Consider the following 22,648-nt stretch of genomic DNA (forward strand, 5'->3'; position numbering starts at 1 on the left):
TTGATTCAATTAAAAGTGGAATTAACTTTATTTTTTTAAATGGACAGTATAAAAATTGTTATATTTCATAATACTATAGAAAATTCACTATTTTGAATTATTTTTTCTATTTTTATTTGCTTTAGAAATATTTGTGCAAAACATTTTTACGCATGGTGTTGAATAACTAGAAAGTTTTTTATACTAATAACTGTAAAGTTAAAAAATTTATTATTAATTAATCAAATCAGTGATTAATAGTATTCCAAGGTTTTCAACACTTAACTTTAATACAACCTGTTATTTTCTTTCAAAATAACATTTACTTCACAATATTAATCAATAATTTTTACCAACTGTCTACAAGAAACAACTCATGCAACTGAAGAAAAGTCTTAGTTTTGACCTCCTGTTCAAATTAAACCATTTATTACCTGAACAGCGATAAAAACAATATATAATAAATATCACAATACATCTGCAGGAAAAATTTCAGTTTGTTACTGGTTCTTGTTTTTGATGAAGGTCTAATTAATTAGTTAGTTAGAACTAAGAAATTTATAAGAAGTACTGTATTCTTAAGAACCAAAGTTAAACTTGCATTGCAAGCTAACAAAAACAAACATTGGCTTTGATTAAATTCCTGTTATCGTTATATTAAACGAGGGTTCGGAGTATTAAGGGTTTCCGTGGACAAATGCGATGGGTCCGTGGAGAATGCTTGAGTGATTATTGAAAATTTTTTCCGGGTCAGCTTGAAATGACACGGGGTTGCCTTAAAGGATTACACCATTATACATGAAACGTGACGGGCATACTTAAAAACACAAATGAAACCATTCGGAAAAGGTCGTGCCCAACTGGATATTAAAACTATTAACGGCATAACTTTGCGTGTCTGTTTTATGTACTTTTATTAAATTGCCGTGGTCTAATTACCGACACTGATTACCGTTTGTGTTGGAAAGGAAACCGGGAAATTAATTTCATTGGGAGTTTCGACGGTTTTGATAAACTATTTTTGCGGCGGTGGCGGATTGTTAATAACAGATGATAGTTCCGAATAAAATTTATGGTTTATTAAATGTTAATGAACTGAAATAATATTTGGGAATTTGTTCGGTAATTGGTGGTTTTATAATTTAAACAATTTAAGTTAAAGGAACTACGCCACCCTCGTAGTAACCTAATAAATATTCAGTCAAGTCGACGCCTTCAATTATTAAGTTTATGAATTTGTAATTTAAATGTGTCTCCGGGATTAGCGGCCAAATGGTAAATTGGGACTTTTAAATTCTTTGCAATAATGCAAATAGGACCAACAAAAATTCAATTTGTGTTTATTAAATGAAAAACTTTTGTTTTGAGAATTACGCTTTGAAAAGTTTTTATCTTTGAACCGACAAAATGTCAACATGTTCCGTTTACCAAAAATACCAAAATAGAAACAACAAAGAGAATAAAGAAATTATGAGTTGTTACCGAATGAAACTATGGCAATATTAAATTTAGTACATCACTCAGTTTTTAGAACGGCCATTTGAAAAAGTGATAAAAGCAAAGAAGTTTCCCGTGAAATATTAAGACAGGAGATGTTCAAATAAAGTCTTAAGTGAAGGGGAAACTTTATTGAGTATTATTGAATTATTAACACAATATGAAACTCATTCCACGTCTTGTTTTTTTTAATAGCTACCCCGTAAACGTATTGTCCCCCTTTCGCTTCGCCGAATCTTTGCAAGGGACCGTTAATTATAATTATTTTTAGTTCCGAGACTTTTAACACAAGTTTTTTTTCTCCTGCAGGAAGTTTATGCGGGCAATTAACAAACTTTCTTATTATTATGAAAACTGCTCTGTGAATTTATGAGTAGTAAAATTTGTTTTCAATAGGAACATAAAAATAAAATATATAATTAATTTTAGATAATAAAATTGGTTCTGGTGAAATTTTATTATGCCAAAAAATTAAAAGTCGAACTGGTTTCAAATTATTGCGATTTTAATTTGGTTTTATGGTTATAAGCGGAATGATTTTTTAATAACCACAACAATTCGTTGTTTTGCATGCTCGTAATTTATGATTGGCGTGAGTAGATATCAATGGACTGTTATAGAACATATCCGTAAAATAGAAACAAAAGGACTAAAATAAATTACAACTGTTTATTTTTACGACAGTTTTATGAAAGTAAAAAGTATAAATTTTACAGTAATGGAAAACTGCAATGTGTGACTGTAACCGATATTCCCGTAAGTACGATAAATTTATCTTTATATCTACGTATTTGTAAAAGTAAAAAATGTGAAAAGTCCCTGGAGAACAGTGTACATTATAACCATTTAGAAATGTGAATAACGTTGCCTGACCCTCCACCATCGAATCCTGACCATCGTTTTTATGATTATATTCATTTCGAATGTCTGTTTTGACTATTAATAATGTAACCTTTGCCTAAAGAAATTTTCTGCTTCAATCAATTTGATATAAAAACATGGTATAAAAAGTTCTTATTTAAATTATTAGGGTAAACCATGAAAATTTATTTAGGATCTCATAATTAATTTAAAACTAAGTCCACTTTACACATGCTCAACTTTTAATATTAATTGCCAGTGCCCTTTTGGTCGCCGATTCAAAACTACTTTGCATAATGTACTTTAAATACAAAATAACAAAACTCAGTGTGTAAATTCGTCCCATTTAAATAAGTAAACCACCGATTACAATAAAACTACAATAAAGACCGGCATTAACCCTAATTTAAATCGGATCGTCTTACTTTTCATGCAATCCATCTCACTTATCGTTCCGCATTCGTTCGCCAAAAGAGAATATTAAGCAAGTTGTTAATGAATTATTAATTGGCCTGGTTAAAACTCCCGTTGCACCGTTGTTTGTAAAACTAGCGACAAGATGGAATTAATTATAAGGTGCAGGACCGACTAGACTTAACAATCCCACTGATCTATTACCCCAAAAAGACATTAACGCCTGCAACGGCTGACTTCTTGTACATATTAGCGTTCATCCCCCCGAAGTTACTTAACATATAGTCCGATGAAGTTGCCTAATAAGAGAGCCTGTTAATTAAGTTTGCCTGGCCCAAACTAGTTTATACATGTACCGACACTTCGGAATCTATAACCTCGCCCCGAGTAGTTTACCAAATCCAAAACATTTAATTTATTGACAGCAATTTTTATGCGATTTTATTGCTTAATAAAAAAATGAAAAATATTTGATGCGTTTGCATGGGAATTTACTTGTATCAAAAAAATAATATTCCGGCATAAAACCTTGACATGAAAAGTATGAAAGCATTTTATAGAGTTTGGTTCTAGCGTGCACTCAATACCGAAACACTTTTCCGCATTTATTATTATTCAAGAATACTCAGAAAACAATAGCAATGTTTGTAAGCGAACTTTCTTTTATGTTCTTTCTCTGTTCACTAATATACCAACCTATTCTTGTATGTATGTAGTTTTTATATAAAAATCCCTTTCTTACATTCTTTATCAGATATTTAATTCCTTTTTGTGTCTAGTACAAACAAATTGATCACGACATGTTTTTTCGCTACAAATTAAAAGCTTAAAAGTTTAAGTAAAATAATATTTTCTCTATAAACTTAGGAAATATATAGTAGAAATAATAAATATTGAGTTACTGTGGAAATTTTAAATTAACAGTTATATTTAACACATTTAACATAAACATTTAGTAGAAACAAAATATTTTTTTATTTTATTAACGATTTAATTATGTATTAAACAGTTAAAAAATCGACACATTTATTAGTCCTAGAAATCTTTTAAGTAATATCTAAATTAATTATCCCAGATGTGTCTTTTTGAAGAGTCAATGGTCAATTTCTATTATTTTCGAAGTAGTTTTCTTCTGTTGTCTTGGCACTTGGTAAGATGTAGTACACAAATTTAAATTTATGACAAAATTTACATGAATTTATTTTAATATTATTAAAAGTACTCGAAACCTAATATATAATTTGTAAATAATTATAATAAATAAAATATTGAGTTTCTTGACTTGTTTTAGTGATCAACAGATTGAGAGCTGCCAAAGCATTGTTGGTATTAAACTTTTGGCTTCGAAACCCAAATTTTAATTCAGTTCCACTCATTTCAAAAATATTTAAGAAAATTATTCTGTTCTGATTTTTCGACAAACTGTTTTTTTTTCAATTTGGTTCAATTGTATATATTTTCTACAATTTGAAGAATATTATATTTTTGATCTAACAAGCTTCTTGATTATTTTTATACGTTCTTTTTCAACTAAGCTCAATGTATGTGAAGTTTTAAAAATTTTTAGAAGCATTGCTTAGAAGAGTAGGAGGGGGAAAGTTATATCAAATATTTTTAGAACGCTGATTTTAAAGATGTTTGGGAGTATTGATGGTCTATTTTATTTTTAAAAAAGAATCTTAATTATTGATTGTTCTTTATTTTTACTGCATCCCTATTACTGAAGATTATACTATAAATTATATTAATACAATACTTTTCTAAAAGTTAAAAAGTATTTTCTGATCTTTCCACTTACAAAAATACTGTGACATTATTATTCCTGAAAGTACAGTAAAAATAATAAATATTGAGTTATTGTGAAAATTTTAAATTAACAGTTATATTTAACACATTTAACATAAACATTTAGTAGAAACAATATATTTTTTTATTTTATTAACGATTTCATTATGTATTAAACAGGTAAAAAATCGACACATTTATTGTTCCTAGAAGTCTTTTAAGTAATATCTAAATTAATTATCCCATATGTGTCTTTTGGAGGAGTCAAATAACTATGGCCAATTTCTATTCTTTTCGAAGTAGATTTCTTCTGTTGTCTTGGCATCTGCTAAGATGTGGTACACAATTTTAAATATATGACAAGGTTTACATGAATTTATTTTAATTTTCACGGTGTGTTTTTAAGCAATATCTAAACTATTTATCCCAGATGTATCTTTTGAAGGAGTCAAATAATTATGGCCAATTTCTATTCTTTTCAAAGTAGTTTTCTTCTGTTGTCTTGGCATCTGCTAAGATGTGGTACACAATTTTAAATTTATAACAAACTTTACATGAATTCATTTTAATATTATTGAAGTTAAAGTACTCGAAACCTAATATATAATTTGTAAATAATTAAAATAAATAAAATATTGAGTTTCTTGACTTGTTTTTGTGATTAACAGATTGAGAGCTTCCAAGGCATTGTTGGTATTAAACTTTTGGCTTCGAAACCCACATTTTAATTGAGTTCCACTCATTTCAAAAATATTTAAGAAAATTGTTCTATTCTGATTTTTCAACAAAGTGATTTTTTTTTAATTTGGTTTTATTGTAAGTATATATATTTTCTAGAATTTGAAGATTTTTCAACAAACTGATTTTATTTTTAATTTGGTTTTATTGTAAGTATACATATTTTCTAGAATTTGAAGAATATTACATTTTTGATCTAACAAGCTCCTGATTATTTTTATACGTTCTTTTTCAACTAAGCTCAATATATGTGAATTTTTAAAAAAGTTTTAGAAGCATTGCTTAGAAGAGTAGGAGGGGGAATGTTATATCAAATATTTTTAGAACGCTGATTTTAAAGATGTTTGGGAATATTGATGGTCATTTTATTTTTAAAAAAGAATCTTATTTTTAGTGCGTGCCAATTACTGAAGATCACATTATATATTATGTTACTACAAAACTTTTCAAAATGTTAAAAAGTAATTTCTGATTTTTCTACTTACAAAAATACTGTGACATTATTATTCCTGAAAATACAGAGGTAAATCTATTTTGTCACTTGTGAGAGTTTAAGATGCATCAGGAAACCACTTCACCTTCATCCTAAGTTTGTTTTTCAGTTAGTTTAATACGCTTGATAAGGTGTTGAAGACAATTTATAACGGTCCCCATCTCGGACATGAACAATAGCCATCCGTGCATCTTCATCCAGATAGACATAATATGCTAGTTTAAAGTTTTCACGATTATCCCCAGTTTCAATTTGCATTTTAATAAGAAAGTTCTTACTTTTAAAAAATTATGCAGTACAGTAATGTATAGAAGCAAGCGGTCCAAGACAAGTGCATCAATTCGACGTTGAAAAAGGTATTAAAATTGCAAAGGAGAGAACGAAGAGTTTGCGGTCCGGTTTTTCGCATTTTCCGCCGTACAACTTCATCTTATTGCACCTTCGCTGGTAAATTGCAGTCGGTCTGAGATGTACGACAAGAAAGTTTCGGTGTGCGAACGTGGAGTGTGCGCGGGTTACGGGCTAGATGGGTTCTGACCGCAAGTTAGCGTCGCGACGCCTTCATCAGTTCGCCGGTACGCGCGACCAAGAGTGCCAGTGCCGCTGTACAACGGTCGCGTCCCGACGCGTCGACGTGCCGCGCGACGAACACGTTGCGAGTGCTCTCAACACATCCTTCCGGAGCAGTTGCGAACTTTTTTGTGGTTTTGTTGTTGGATTATATCCGTACCACTAAGCCCGCCGTTTTACATGGTAATGGTTTTTTTGTTCGTTTTTCTAGGTCGCCGATGGAATTTATTTTTATTTTCGTATATTTTTTTCTAAAGGCCTCAAATGTGCCAAATTATATTACAATTCGCGGGGTAAAAATATTTCAAAATATGCAGTTCGTTTTGAGTTTTTTTAGATATATATTTTTTTATTTTATTGAATTTTAATTTATTTTTAAATATTTATAACAATAGTTTAATGTATATAAAGAGGTTAAATTTAATTTAATTTTTTAATTTTTAATATATATTTTTTTAACATTATTCGTTTTTTATTAACGCAATTTTTTCATTTAAAAATTATTTTTAATTATCTTTTGCACAACTTATATATTACTATTACAAAAGTCATATTCTATTTATATGATTAAAATGATTAATGCAAAAATTTATTAATTAATTAATTATAAAACCATTAATTTAAAATTTAATTATACTATATAAAAATAAATATTTTAAATAGCTGAAATTATTAATAAATATAATGTATAATTTATATCTTATATTTAGATAATTAAATATTTTATTATATGTAAAATATTTATTTTTGATTAATTCTTAAAATATTAAATAATTCTTAAAATAATATTAATAATAATAATAATATTTAAAATTCTATAAAAACGATAATATTTTATATTATTAATATTTTTTGGAGACAAATATAATTCGTTAATATTTTTAAATTTAAAAATGTATAAATTTAATTAACAAATAAAAATCATAATTGTAAAATTATATGTGTATGTATTTTATACAAGTTAATTTACATTTAAAATATTATAAATGGAATAAAACCTACCTACTAGTATTTAATAAAATAAAATTTATTATATGAGCTAACATTTTTTAATTAGTAAAATTTATATCAGATCCTATTTCAATTTTAATTTATTGTTTAATTTATTGCAAAATAAAATATATATTAAATACAAAATTATGCCCTGTATGCTTTTTATTCCAAATATTGAAATTCAAATATTCGAAAACATCTCGTCCAAACACTGGTTTTAATTATTCCAAACGCAATAAATGTACTAACCGGTTCAAGTAACATCTTGTAATAAAAGACAATTAAAAGACACTCCCCAGAACTATTTGCAGAGGAAATATTTGCGACTTGTACCAAACACGTGCTTTAATTTCGGCTGCTAGACACGTTTTTGCCGAGATGAATCAGTAGTGTGTCTAGAACTTCATTAATTTGTTACGTTGGGATAACGGTTTAGACAAATTCATGCCTGGTAAGAAGGCGTTTAGTAAAATGGAGAATGTATATCCGACGAAAATTTTAATTAGTGTGTTAAAAATTCCCTTTAGTCCTGCAAAAAAAGCTGTTAGTAAGAACAAGTCAATTAGTATAAGAATTTTTAAACTATTTTGTAATTTGATATTTTGACATTACATCTAATGAGATGAAATATTTTATCGACATAAATTTAATGCTTCAGGAATACACTCTGATTGGTTGCAGAAAATTTTTACTCATTAATTTCTTCAGCTTCAGTTACTCCAATTTCTATTTAGATTTGTATTTAATTATGTATTTTCCATTTTATAATATATGAAACGTATTTTAAAAGTTCTTCAAATATACTCAACTACATATGATATTTCAATTTAATTAAAAATTCAAAAACGTAGCGCTCAGGAAATACTCACGCAATATTAATGTTTTGCAGTGAATTATTAAGATGATAATAAGTTGAGAAGTTTTAAGTGGGTTGTAGGGCCGCCCTAAAGAATAATGTCTTCTTCTTGGCCAACAATTTTTATTTCCTGTTTTGCTTTAATTTGCCACCATTAAAGATGAATACAACAGTTAAAACAAAACGAAAAGCGGAATTAAGTGCTTTAATTAAGGGGGAAACAACGTCAGGCTTCCCGCAAACCTGCAGGTCCAGTTTTACCTACAATATAAATTAACATGAATAAAATTTAAATATTTTATCACCTAATTATTACTCTTTCATCGTTCGTCATCAAATTTTTATTAGCATCGAAATAATTAATTTTTTGGAAAAAATTATTACGTTTGCAATAATGGCGAATGCGTGGCTAAAGCTTGTTACAGGTTTCGTTTTATTTTCAACACCACAGTTCTTTTGATGCGGAGAACTACACACAATCGAATTTTGTAGAATATTATTTTTTATGAACCCTTATAACTTTTGACATCCGTTAGTAAAAGCACAAGAAAAAACAAAAAGCATACGCATTATAATATCAAATTGCAGTTAAAAAACATTAAATTTACATACCAAAGTGATTTTAAAATCTACAATTTTGCAGGAACATCAAAGGATATAAATTTTCTGTGAAAACATCGTTTGAAAGTGCAGTTAAAAGTGAAATTCAAAAATTAATATTGAATATAGAATGACAAATGTTGATGCCACCAAAATATTCTTTATATTCAGGTTTAATATTCGTTTGTTTATTTACAGAAATAAAAACATAAAATTACTATTTACGTGTACTTTCATTATTCATAACGTTGACTTGTTATTTTAGCCTCTTTAATACTTAGTAGAAAATAAATATTTGGATAATTTGTGAACTTATTTTTATATTAAATAATACAATGTAAATACTCACCGCAAGTTTACTTTAATAGATCAATTTATTATGTTAATTTTTATTTAAATAATTTTGTAGTACGGACATTTTTAACACAAAAGGAAATAAAACTAATTAAGAAATGAGTTATGCGGCAACATAAATCACATTAAATAAAAGTATGCGGTGAAACATTAACAGTTTACGGTAATAAAATAAATTAACATTTGAATCGGCCTCGCTGGGACGAATATTCAGGGGACGCATTTTTTTCTTCATACTACCATATATTATTTCATTTAGCGCATTTGATGTAGACGAATCTCATAAATCGCCCCGCATATACACATATATACATTTTTTTTTCAGTTTCATTAAAGTTATGAGTATTTCGGTTTAGATTTTATAAAGTTTCTTTTTTCTTTATACTCAAAACAGTCAATATTAATCAAATGTATTTGGACACCTAGGCAATGGTTTAGTACTGAAATATGATATTTTGTTCGATATCAAATATTTTAAATCTTTATAAGGTGATATTGAAATCTGAGATTCAATTTAGACCTTGCCCCAGTAATACGAGGACTGTATTGAATGGATTTGCCGACAGGCGCTGTAACTTCATAACAAACTTATCTTACACGCCTGTTTGTGTGAACCTGAAATTTATTTTAACATTTGATGTTCAATATTTATTAATCAGATCGGATTTATACACGTGAAATACTTAATTATAACCAATTACTCTGATTTTACTGCAGATTAATGTAAAATTATGTCAATTAATTTACAATGAAAATACAGAAACCTCCTCATACATTTGTTTACAATAATTTGAGTGTACTGAATACAACTAATTTAATTTTTTATTTTTTTAATTTGGGACGTTAATCTAGACATTTTTGATTTTCAATTCAAAAATTTTCAATTTTAACAGTCCTAGCAAATTGTTCGGATTTAAAATAAATATGGGCTGATATAAACAAATAAACTGAGTTCGATAAAACAGGAAATTTTAGTACTAGTCTTTCTTTCGTTCATCACAATATTTCTGTTTTATTCCAATCGGAACCTGTTATAGCTTGAAATATTTGTAATCGAAAAAAGTATCGATTAGAGCCTGAAATATTGGAATTATTTGTTGCTGGAGAAAATCACTCAAATGTCGAAAATGGATTGATAATCGTCAAAATTGCATGGATTTGGAGCTTTCATCAACTGTAACTCAACTAATTCTCTTCTGATTGAAATGAATTTAGTATCATTGAATGAGTTATTCAATCGACAAAAATATAGTTTATCTCGATAGTTCAAATACTAGTTTAAGTAAAATCATTAATATGAAACAGAAAATTTCCATATTTCTTCTTCTATTTATATTTTTGTCAATGAATATTTAAATTTTTAAATATATTTTAATAATTACATGTCATGCAATGCATAAGTTATTTGTTACTATTTTATACTCTTGTTTGTGGGAACAAATTTGTAACTACTATTAAATAACTTGCTGTTTTTTGTACACAATTTGACGCAATTTTGTGTTTATTTTAACAATCGGTTTAGGTTGACCAATATTTCATTGTTGCATCCAAAACAATTCGATAACAGTTGTGCGAAACTTGTTAATGAATTTATATCACGGTTAAAGTTGTGGATGGCAACAGTATGTTAAAATAATATAGAACTGGATAATTCGGTATTGCTTTTTCGTTCACTGCAAATGTAGTCGCTTTGAGTTAATAAAAGTTTGATTTATTTGTGCTTACAAAAAAGTGTTATTATTAAATATTTTGTTGGTTGAAACTTAGTTTGTATGTGAAACTTTTAATAGGTTATTCATAAATTTTACTGGCCATATTTGTTTTTGTTTTATGATTAATTGAGTCGTTCTAAATGATTAATAAATGTTGTTTAAGTTTAACATGTATTCCCGTTTCTGGCTTGTAATACTATCTATTCACACAAATTCTTGTTATCTCAAACACTAATATCGTTTTATTTTACAACAAAACCGCTTTACTATATACTTTTCCACGTTTATGTATATACCCCATCCTGAGGCGTATATTTCATTGTTATTTCTCAAACATTCGCGAGGTACTTTACTAGAAGCTCGCTTAATTCATAAACATGGGGAAAGAGTATTAAAACATAAGCTTAGTAGTGTTACGTTTTATATATTATTGTTGTTAAAGTGAAATAGTTCAGCGTTCCAGAAAGTTTATTACTGTTGAACCATAAATTAAATATGCAACTATAAATAATTTAAATTGATAACGTGTGCTATAAATAGTATTTTAACTGTGCAATTCAGTTTTATTATAAATTTAAGTATTCCCATTAATTTTACATTCATATCAATACTGATATTCACTGATAACACTTCGCTTATTCAGATGTTTGTTGTGAATACATTATTTATCTCTATTTTTCTGGATTTATGCAAGATTACACAGCTCATTATAAGCGCTTTCATCAAGCTAGTAAACCGACATCGAATGAATGTCTAAAGAAAACTTGATTTTTTATTTATTACATTTTTCAGGGTCTGTGCAAATATATAGGGTACGAAAATAATTCCGGGGGAAAAACGAATATTCCTCAATCAAACCGGTCGTGTCGTCATGCGGAAAACCGAGGCAACGAGATAAATCCAAACATACATATTTAGCGCGCTAAAAAAGGCCCGAATAAAGTTTTCCAACATGACCGGGTTTTGCAAAAACGGCCACGTCGGTCGCCTCACTTTATGTTTATGACGTTATCTAGACGTTGACTTTTCTAATGTTGGGACATAACCGTACAGAACCCGGTCTCGACACATAAACGGCATACTTATTCCCGATGTCCAGATGAGAAATGTTATTCTAAAACTCGTTTCAAGTTCAATAAAGCCGAAACTTAGTCCAGACTACTCAACTTTTCTTATATTTAAAAACGTTACGGGGATACTTTCGTATATGAGTTTTACATGCATGGTCAATCATTTTCTATAACAGCCCTCGCATGATGCTGCGATAGTTCCAAACGGGAAACATGGTTAAAAAATTAGACTGGTTTACAAACTTTAGAGATGTAGCAATTTTCTCTTGTATTTATTTAAAGTTTTTTCGTTTAACTGAGTTACAGCAATTTCATAGCAGGGTCAGTAAAAAATGAAAATATCATACAAAGAAAAAAGTTGGTATGTATATTATTTTCTTACTCAGTCTACATTTTTCGATAATGTAAATTGTCTAAAACTGGTGAAAAATAGTATATTGAAATTTCAGTTTCAAGTTACTAAAAAATAAATTAAATAAACACATGTTTGCACACAGTTCACTTAGATTCTTTTGCAGAGAATTGTTTTTTATTGTATCATAAAGATCAATATTCAATTCTTTGTCATTCATACCAAAATATTCATTCAGATTTACATGTTTAAACTGCACAGTTGGAACGCATTTCCTCTTCAGGCATTTTCTTTTCTTCTCTAAGGAACCAAACGTTCAAAGCGTTGAATAGTTTGAAAGGCTTCACCAAGACAAATTGAAAGAAGAGATTCAAGATTCAGGGAGGAATAAATGACGGTTGACAATTGTTGGTTTCTTATGGAAGACGAAGAGATTTAACAGTACATTTAATTGTTTCTTTATAGGTTTGAAATGTTGTTAAATAAATATCGGTTAATCATGAAAAGTAACTGAAAATCATTATAATTGCATGAATATTATTCAACTCGATCCAGATTATCGTTCGCCCTGTACCTTAATTTAATTAAAATGAAACATTAATTGTCAGTATTTTAGCGAATAGAAAAAATAAAAAGAAAATATTAGCTTCATGTGCAATGAACTTGAAGATGCAATATCTTCAACATATTTTTTATATAAACTAGAATTATTCATTTAAAAACAGTTGATTTAGTTAAATTGAAAGTAATTCACAAAGGTAACCGGTAACATTTAGGCAAATACAATTTTAATTAATGTTACGAACGACGACACAATAAACGCGCGAATAAAAGACATTAAGTCGAAACACAATTATCTCGTGAAGGGCTTTCAGTATTTTAATATCTGCTCATGAAAATTCATGGCGTTTAAATCTTACGAAATAACCAGAAATCAGCGGATGCATTAAACCGCGGTTCAACGCTAAGTACATAATTAATTGCGGCGGTCCCGATTGAAATAGAGGTTATTTAAATTTGCTCTAAAGTTAAATAAGTTTCGGCCACGGTATGCTGGAACCGCGACCGCCCGTCCTTCCCGCCCAAAACAAAGAATTTAATAATTCAGTGCAATAAATATGCACCGCAAACTGAAATACGCCACTGTCAACCTTTTCACATCTCATGAATTTTTTACGGAATTGTTTCCTTTAGCGAGTGTCCGATGCCTTTTGTCGTGAGCGGCGAGTTTCACTGCGAGGAGAGATCAAAGCACCGTGCACGGTTTCCCCGTAATGGTTTTAAAATCGAGGTCCCGTTGCAGCTTAAATTTTTAACCTTGTTAACTGTTAATTTTGTTCTCTACTTAAGGAAATAACGCAAGTTAACTTCTAACGACATTATGTGTATAGGCTGAATTTTACTCAGTTGTTACAACTTTAAGTTTTAATACTATTATACAATCGAAAGCTTTATTTTAAATGTCGCCCACAAAAAAAAATAACATAATAATTCATTATAAAACATAGACAATTCATGTGAACTTTTTTAAAATCAGTTTCATGATTTCTTTATCAGACACATTAAAAACCAACGATTTTATATCAGACTTTCATTTATTCCAATATGAAAATAATTCTTTCGACGTCGCCAGTTTTATATTTATATTTTATTCCAAGAAATAAAATCAAATATAAAATGTAAATACCTTCTAGATGACGAGTATAAAAATAATCCCTGCGACTGCGCCAGTTTTAAGTTCTATCTATATTAAGTTTTAACCATCTATTTTCCTTTTCCAGACATCTTAAAATTTTTAAGTCAAGAACTTTAACAACATTAGGTGCCTAAAATAGATTTTAATCAGTTATTACATCTTTTTAATCAATTTTAAGTTTTATCAAAATCTTTTGTTAAAAATCACATAATATACAATTTTAAATGGAATCATTGATCATGATTTTATAATCTAATCAAAATTAATTTCATGACATGGGAACATTTTCTTTTTGTAAATAATTGATTAGTCCAATATAATAAATACCCTCGTAACTGGACCAGTTTTAACTTTAAGTTGTAACTGTTTATTTCTCTTTCCTAGTAGAGTGAAGGAAGTTATGTATATAGGTTGAATTTTAATAAAAATTACAATCAAAAAACTTTTATTTATATTTAAACTACAAAAAATATAACATTATACACCATTTTAAATCCAGCCATGACTTTATAGTCTGATAGAAAAAATTACCCCGGCGATATATGAGCGTTAGTTTTTGAAGCCTGAATACTTTTTTCACTGAATTTTTCAGGCGTATAATTTCATTAAAAAATAGCAAATTTATATCCTTTTGTCTAATATTAGAATAATCCTTTCGACTGCGCCAATTTTATAATTTTATACTAGCAACTGCGGTTGTTTAAGTTATTACTTTAACCTTTGTCAACAATTGTTAATATTAAATTGGACAGGTTGATTATTGATCATGATTTTATATTCTGATGGAAATAAATTTACTTGACTTGTAAATATTTTTGTTTTTATAACTCAAACATATTTTTATATCAGACAAATAATAATATATTCGACTAAACCAGTTTTACACTTATACACATATTACACATTATTCCAAACAAATAAAATCGGAGATAAAATTTTAAAGATCGTTTAAGTGAAGAGTGTAAAAGTAATCCCCGCGACTGCGTCAGTTTTAAGTTCAAGTTGTAACTTTTTATTTCTGTTTACCAGACGTGTTAAAAATTTTAAGTCACTTGCATAAAACTGTATGTTCATGTGTGAATATCAAATTGGCATAAAAATGCCATTGGCGTATAAACTATCTTCTGATTATCTCCCGGCTTTTCTCACAGACTCCAAGATGGTTGATATGTAAATTAACCTTATTCTTATTCATGCTATATATTAAGGTATTTACTTTTAGTCTAACCCGAATTTCAAAATGTAACGTATTCCCAACTAAATACACACCAACCAAAATTGCATTCCAACAATGGTAATTATAATTATAGACACTTTTAATGATATAATACTGAAATAATGAGCATCCTAATAATCACTCAGATTATAACGGTGAACTGAAGACCCCTTGAAATGATCCGCGGTTAATGTTAATTAATCATCCAACATGCCCCGAATTCCCTTGAGGGCCTCCCTTAATCTGAACGCCATTGTCTGTTGGTTGTATGGGTCCAAAATTATCTTTCCTTATAAAGTTTTTAGTGGCCCGTGTTGATCGAAAATATCGATTCTTATATTAAAAATGTATTTATACCCCCGAATCTTCGAATAAATCATTTTAAGATAAGTAAATTGGTATTTATGGATTAGGAGGCGGTGGTGATTATCCATGAAGTATAAAGCGGGAGTTTACAGGTTAATTGATACATCACGAGTTTGCTTTATACCTTATGCATAGTTGGTGTTGTTGTACTTGATATTAATTACAAAACACATTTATTAATTAGCCAAATTATCTACAAGGGGTTAAATCAAGACTATTATATTAAATTTTAGGGGGATGGTAAGAATGAAGTGAAATTAATATCCTGAATAAGGCATTGAAGTGCTAAATTGATTTAAAAGCAATTAACGTCCTTAATATAGTCGATTTAATATCGAATCAAATTTTGGTTTGTTAATATTCTAAGGCTTTACTCACCATTATGAGTCAATAAATTCGTCGTGTAGGAACGCGTTTCTGGAAATTTAATACGAGTGCAAAATAAAACCAAAAGTAGAACGAATTTCTTTGACATTCCTGTTAGCCTTGATTATTTGTTTGTTTAATGCATGTTGGTTCATCAGTAGAATTCAAAGCTCGATGAAGTTTCAAAAACTAATTCCGCAAATATGCCGGCTTGTTTGTAATAATGTAACATGGAAATTCTCGACAGATATGTTCTAGGAATCAGCATCGATGTAGACAAAGAAAAATTCCATTTATGTATTATGAATGGCATTCAGTTTCAATTAAGCGCTTTGGAGCGCTCCGTTCATTTTCGGCGGATATTTTGTCGAAAAATATTTGTGCAGTAAATAGCGAATCGGGCGAATGATAATAACATATTTTATAAATTGTTATTTTCTCCTGTTATGGATTTCGTATTAATTTCGTTCCCTTTAAGTCGTTGTTTTAGGAGTTCATTTGTTTCAGGGACAGTATAGATTAAAATTAAGAAAGTACTTCAAAAGATTTCAAAAGTCCTTAAATACTGTTTCTAATTATAAATATCTACGATACCTGCCTGATTATTATTTATTATTATTATAAAAATTAGATTTACAAATATGTTGTTTTTCAAATACAGTCAAACTTTGATAATTCGAACCATTATTTGCCACAAAAGATTCTTGTTATCAAGTTATTAAATAAAATATATTTTATTTTAATGCAAAAAGTCAGTTTTTTGTGTTTGATGAAAGGGTTTGTATATTCATTTTCAAAAAAAAAAAACTGAATAGATTTATCAACATGTTTATATGAAGCTTAGTAGTGAATTATACTCACTAACAAAGAAATTGCATCAGCAAATTTTATATTCTTTTAGTAAAATATTTCGAAATTATTATAATCAATTGATAATTGGTCTTAGAATTGTTGCCGACAGAGAATGCTCTTCAGATATGAGATATCATTGGAAAGGAAAAACTTCGAGAAGTTAATATGAGGTAGAACTAATTTGACTTATCAAAGTTTGTGTTTGTTCGAGATATTCAAGTAATCGAAGTGCGAGTTATCAAGTAAAAATTACACATAATTTTCTCTCTGGACACCATTTGCTTCGAGTTATCAAAAATTTGAGTTATCGGAGTTCAGCAGCGGTTGTCAAAAATTGACCAAATAACATGTTTTGTTTCAAGTTCATTTTTAATGAACTTTTAAAGTTATGAATTATTAATTTTTCAAAGGCCATGAGACGATAAATATACCGAATCGGCCCCAGAAAGATATCGGGATCATAATTTCAGGGAATCTTGGTACTAATAAAATACTTCGTTAGTGCGAGTTTCAGGTCTTTATCTACAATATAACCGTTTCTGAGTAAATCGAAAAGTACTGAAAATTAGGAAAAATTAATTTTCTCAACGATGTGTGAATCGATTGATTTAGATGCCGGATATGTTTTGGGGGACGATGGTAGTTTTTCGGAAAAAAATTAAGAGCTATATCAGTTCACAAGGACCTTAAAAAAAATTAGTTTATTTTCTTAATTTCAATTTTTAACCATCTTACGATTACGACACAATTATGAAACTATTTTTTTTGAATTCCTCGTCCAATTTCCGATGAATATATGAGCTTTTGGAATTTTTAAAAACGGTACGCTATATTAAAAAAAAATAAAATCCATTTGTTCTCAAAAATCGGGTTTTTTAATAATCTTATTCTTGAACTGATATGATACGGAACTTATTTGATTACTGAGCTGTGAACACAACAGAAAAAGTTAGATACACTCATATCAAAATATTTTTTTTTTATTTAATCTACTTAATTACTATTATAAACTTTATTAATCACTGTAATAATAAAATCAGTATACATTACTATTGTATCGATATTTAATTAATTTAACAACCGTAAGATGGAACTGTAATTCAAAACAGGTAACACTGTTTTTTTTTCTTTATGAAAACTTACCATTTGTAGGTAACCTTAAACTGTTGACATTCCAAAGAAGTATTGGCTGTATTTCATCGATATTTAATAATTATTTTTATTTGACTATATTATTATTTAAGTGAAAATATGTCGACACACCTTTCTGTTCACACAGCGCTGAGAAAATTAATTTTTCCTAATTTTTAGTATTTTTCGATTTACTCAGAAACGGTTATAGATAAAGACCTGAAACTCGCACTAACGAAGTATCTTATTAGTACTAAGATTCCTTGAAATTATGATCCCGATCTCTTTCTGGGGCCGATTCGGTATATTTATCGTCTCATGGCCTTTACCAAATTTTTATTTTTGAATCATCTATAATAGTTAACGATATATTTCTATTAGTTAAATTATGTACTTAAACTGGGGTTCAAAATTAAGGTTAATCTAGATCCAGTGACATTTTGTTAGAAATCGAATCAAAAATAGCTGATAAAATTTAAAATATGAAAATAGAATGCAGTTCAGTTAAAGATGGACAATGAAATATAAACATATAAACGGACTCAAAAGTCGATTTTGTTATATATTCTGTTTATTTTCCTTCTAATTAAAGCTTTGAAGCTTTCAGAACAACATTTTAGTACAATAAATAAAAATATTTATGCGAATAACCACACAAAGCTACGTGTTTCAGTTCATTTACATAAAAACTAATTTTTGAGCTAGACATTCCAGTTAACAAAAGGGTTTATTTAAATTTGCCTAAATAAACTCCAGGTCAGAACTTTCAGGTACGCGTAGTCGCTATCTTTATGATCATCATTTTTAAAACAGGAAATTCAAGGTCGTTTTTTTAATTAGGAAGGGGTAAAAATAAATTAAATTTAACTTGTTCTTGGCTATGAATGGCGGACCCTCTAGTGTACGCGGGACGCGCTTTTTTATTGAAAAATCCAGAAATATAAAGAACGCATAATGCACGATAATGTTCCTTTCTTATGTTCATCTTGTCTAGAATGTTGAACTCATGACTTAATATTGCGTTACATCTTATAAATTTGTTACACTTCCTTTGGAAATATTAACTAGAGTGTATCTTTTACACTCGCATTACATTTTGCTACATGGCGTGTTTAAATTTTTATCGTTAATAAAGAATTTGATCCGCTCCCTTTTTGTGCGATTTAAAATTGTGCCGATAAATAATTTTATTCAAAAATTCTTTTTCGGCGTAACAAAATAAGTGATGTAAAATTTATAAAACCATTCACAAACTCCGGCTACCTCCACGAGATAATACCTGGTGTGGAATAGTTTGCAATTGCGGAATCGTGTCGTGCGATAAATATATTAGTCCCACAAGAATATTTTTGCCGGGGCGAAACGTTTTACAACAGACAAAATAAATTCAAACTATTTATGTGTTGGTAAAATAAGATAAAAAGTTTCAAGACTTTCATCTTCTCCACTCGAAATACAATGATATAAATTTCGACCACTTATTACTTCCGTTTTATCCATTTGCGTTAGATGTAAAATATTAACTTCACGGAAACGAGTTTGCAGAACATTAACTGGAAATAAACACGGTCCAGCTTGCTTTTAACGATTGCTAAAAGTGTGGTAAGAGATTGAAGTGGAGGACGCGTGATTTGAGATTATTTCGGCATTGTTTTTCGTAATTAATATTGACCGACTCTCCCTCGAGTCTCCTACTGATGCCTTTTCTCTATTATAAATATCTGAAACCCCCATTTAAAAAGCCATCGCAGAAACTATTATATCCGACGTTATCCCACACGATCTCCGACCCGTGAACGAAAATCCATTTTTATTTACGATGTGTTGAATACTCTAAACTGGAGAACTGTCATAAAAAACGCGTATTAAAATTTATGTTCGCATTACGGCGTTCGGAAGCCTAAAAACAATTTAATCGCTTATAAATCCTGCAGCGTGTGTGGCAGTTTTACTTCGGCAGCCATTGTAAACGGGAGTTTGAGGGAAACTCGACGTACAAAATAATTACATGTCCTCCTTTTAATGATTTAGTGCGTCGTGACGAGTCAAATTCATACAACATGTTTAATACATGAACCCTTTTAACCCATTGTTTTCTGAGATCTAACTGAAAACCTTTTGTCGTCGATTGTACCGGAACTTGAAAACGACATCTTTATCAGATTAAGACTGTCTATTGAGCTCGGAGACACTTGAGAATGTTTCAAAGGCTTGAAGTAATACGTCCTCAGGAACATACAATGTAACTCCGCATTGTACATCGTTCATTCTTCGGCTTCGTTAAATTTATTTTTAGCAAATTGCGACAACCAACTTTTTCAACCACTTCATGGCGTCTCACAATTTGTAAAGGATTTCGGGCGATATTTATTTTCTTGCTGAATTCCATGAGTGACAAGATTGTTTAAGTGATACGATTATTTCGACGCTCGTTAAGACAAAAGTTTATTTCGCGTCGTATTGTTCAAATTGCACCTGAAAGTTTTCGCGTCAGACATAAATAGTTCGAATTTATTTTGCTCGTGCAAAACGTTTGAGACAAAAACATTCTTGTGGGACTAATATATTTATCGTACGACCCGATTCTGCAATATCAAACAATTTCACACCAGGCGTTATGGCATGTAAGTTTCGGGAGTTCCATTCTAAATTCCAGTTCTGTTAGACCGATTACAGTTTAAAGTCTTAAATTTTTCAATTGAAACAATAACTAAATAAGAAATTATTATTATATAATTAATTTGTTTCAAGTTACAAGAGCGTCAATATTAGTGAGTGTCCTTCCTGTAAATTGAAAAATAAAAACAAACAAGACAGTATCACAGTTTCATTAAGTTTTAATGCCAGCTTTCAGTTTGGCCGTTTCAGCACAAGCGAAACAGACATGATACGGCTAGAATGGCACAAAAGCAAAATATCATTCAATTCTGTTGTGTCACTTCAAATATATTTATACGGTATATTTCGCTTTCTTCGAATATAATACGTTCGCCGGGAAATATATGAAAAATGTGTTGCAAATCCAATATTATCATGAGACGTTTTTCAATGCATATATTACAAAAATTCAGCGACATGTATTCAAACAATCTTGTTATCAGAAATGTGTTTTTTAATCGGACATTTCGGCGTTGCACCGAAACAAAACGACGTTGTTTGAATATTGTCATGTAATAGTGCTAAAAATTGTATAAATGAATTGGTGCCATAAAAGCGAGAACATAAAAGTTTCAAACATGTTTGTTTGGCAAACACTCGACTATTAAAACGATGCAAAATTCATAATTCGTTTGAAAACCAATTAATTACATAAATTTTATGGGCTTGCCACGCGGAATGGTAAAAAAATAATAAATTAGTTTTATTGTTTGTAGGTTCTATTATTTCCCTATGACTGTAATGAAATTTCAGTTGTGTAGATTAACAATTTTGGATATTTATGACAGTGGAGGCCATATCACGTCCCATTAATTAAAAGCTTTGTTCAAATATAGAATTCTTATTGTGATTTATAATTCGATCCAACAATGGGACGTGGAAGTTATGCGTTAGTGTTTTGTCCCATTGCCGATGTTAATTTGGAGGATACGACGTTTACTCATAGTAAAACCATGTTCTATTCGTGTTCTAATTTAAAAATTATAAAATAAACTGTTTGGAACGGAAAAATGCTTAAAACTTTTCATTTTGCAGTCGTAAAAGTACTTTGCAATAGATCGCAAATTAAAATCTGTAAATCAATGAAAATGTTCCCGAAGCACTTGAAAAATACGAGTGGATTCCTGAATTTATAACGACGTTTTCCAATATCAAACCGCCATTTAAGGCGTTCAGGTAACATAGAAGCTTGTAAATCCTGAAGCATCTCATAATAAATATTATAAATCATATCCCGGATCCCGGTTGTAGCGTGAGAATTCGTAGAAATTTGCGAAATATATTATAGCTCTCGTCATATACAGGATAGACTCGGTGAATGCAAAAATTTATTGTTGTACCCTCCGTCGTTTAAATTAGAGTTCTGCATTTCAATTTATGCCGGGAGTTTACAAATGATTATGCCCATAAATTTATGGGCCCAAATAATAGGATTCGCACCATCGGAACGCTCAACTATTCCAATTGTGCGGGTGTAATTCGGTTTCCTATTATTTTTAATCACGTCAACCCCCTTTATAAGGATGCAGATAATAATATGTATGAGCCTCCAAAGAAAAGGTGCGGAAAGGTCAGAGAATTCTAATTTTATGTGCGTGACAATCAATTTCATCAGTTAAGTTAATAAGTGTAGGTTTATATTTTATTTTATTTATTTCAGTGAGTTAAATTTATTTAAAAATATCATTTAATATTATAATGGAAGAGTTAAAATATTTTTGGATTAAGTTAATGCATATTTTATTAGGTTATTCACCTTTTTTATGAATCGATATCTAGTTGAACCCAAATTATATCTCAATTCATTTAAAATTCGAGTCAAGCGGAGTTTCAATAAGGATTACTAAATGTCAGGACTTACTAAGTACAGATTTTCTTTCTGAACATGTGAGTTTTAACGAATAAAAGGTTTTTTTAAAGGTGAGCGGAAAAATCCTGGTTTAAAATTCCATCGGAACGGTTCTGCATGGATTGCGGATTATTTTAGAATTGAGTTCGAAAGTATTTTTTTATATTCCTCCTTCAGAAATGGCATTTCGTTTGGGACGTGATTAAATTTTATGAGTGATGGCTGAATATGCTGCATTAA

At 29.4% G+C, this 22,648-nt stretch overlaps 1 protein-coding gene across 1 annotated transcript in view; it reads left to right on the top strand.

Moving 5' to 3' along the window:
- Positions 1–6,388: 6,388 nt before the first annotated feature.
- LOC109598630 (suppressor of lurcher protein 1) overlaps positions 6,389–22,648 on the top strand; it is a 154,662-nt gene continuing 138,402 nt past the window's right edge. Inside the window, exon 1 of the mRNA XM_049964787.1 lies at positions 6,389–6,520. The gene's annotated coding sequence lies outside the window, so the exon portion shown is untranslated. The remainder of the gene's footprint in view (positions 6,521–22,648) is intronic.

Source organism: Aethina tumida, chromosome 3 (genome assembly GCF_024364675.1).
Source record: "Aethina tumida isolate Nest 87 chromosome 3, icAetTumi1.1, whole genome shotgun sequence".
NCBI classification, from domain to species: Eukaryota; Metazoa; Arthropoda; class Insecta; order Coleoptera; family Nitidulidae; genus Aethina; species Aethina tumida.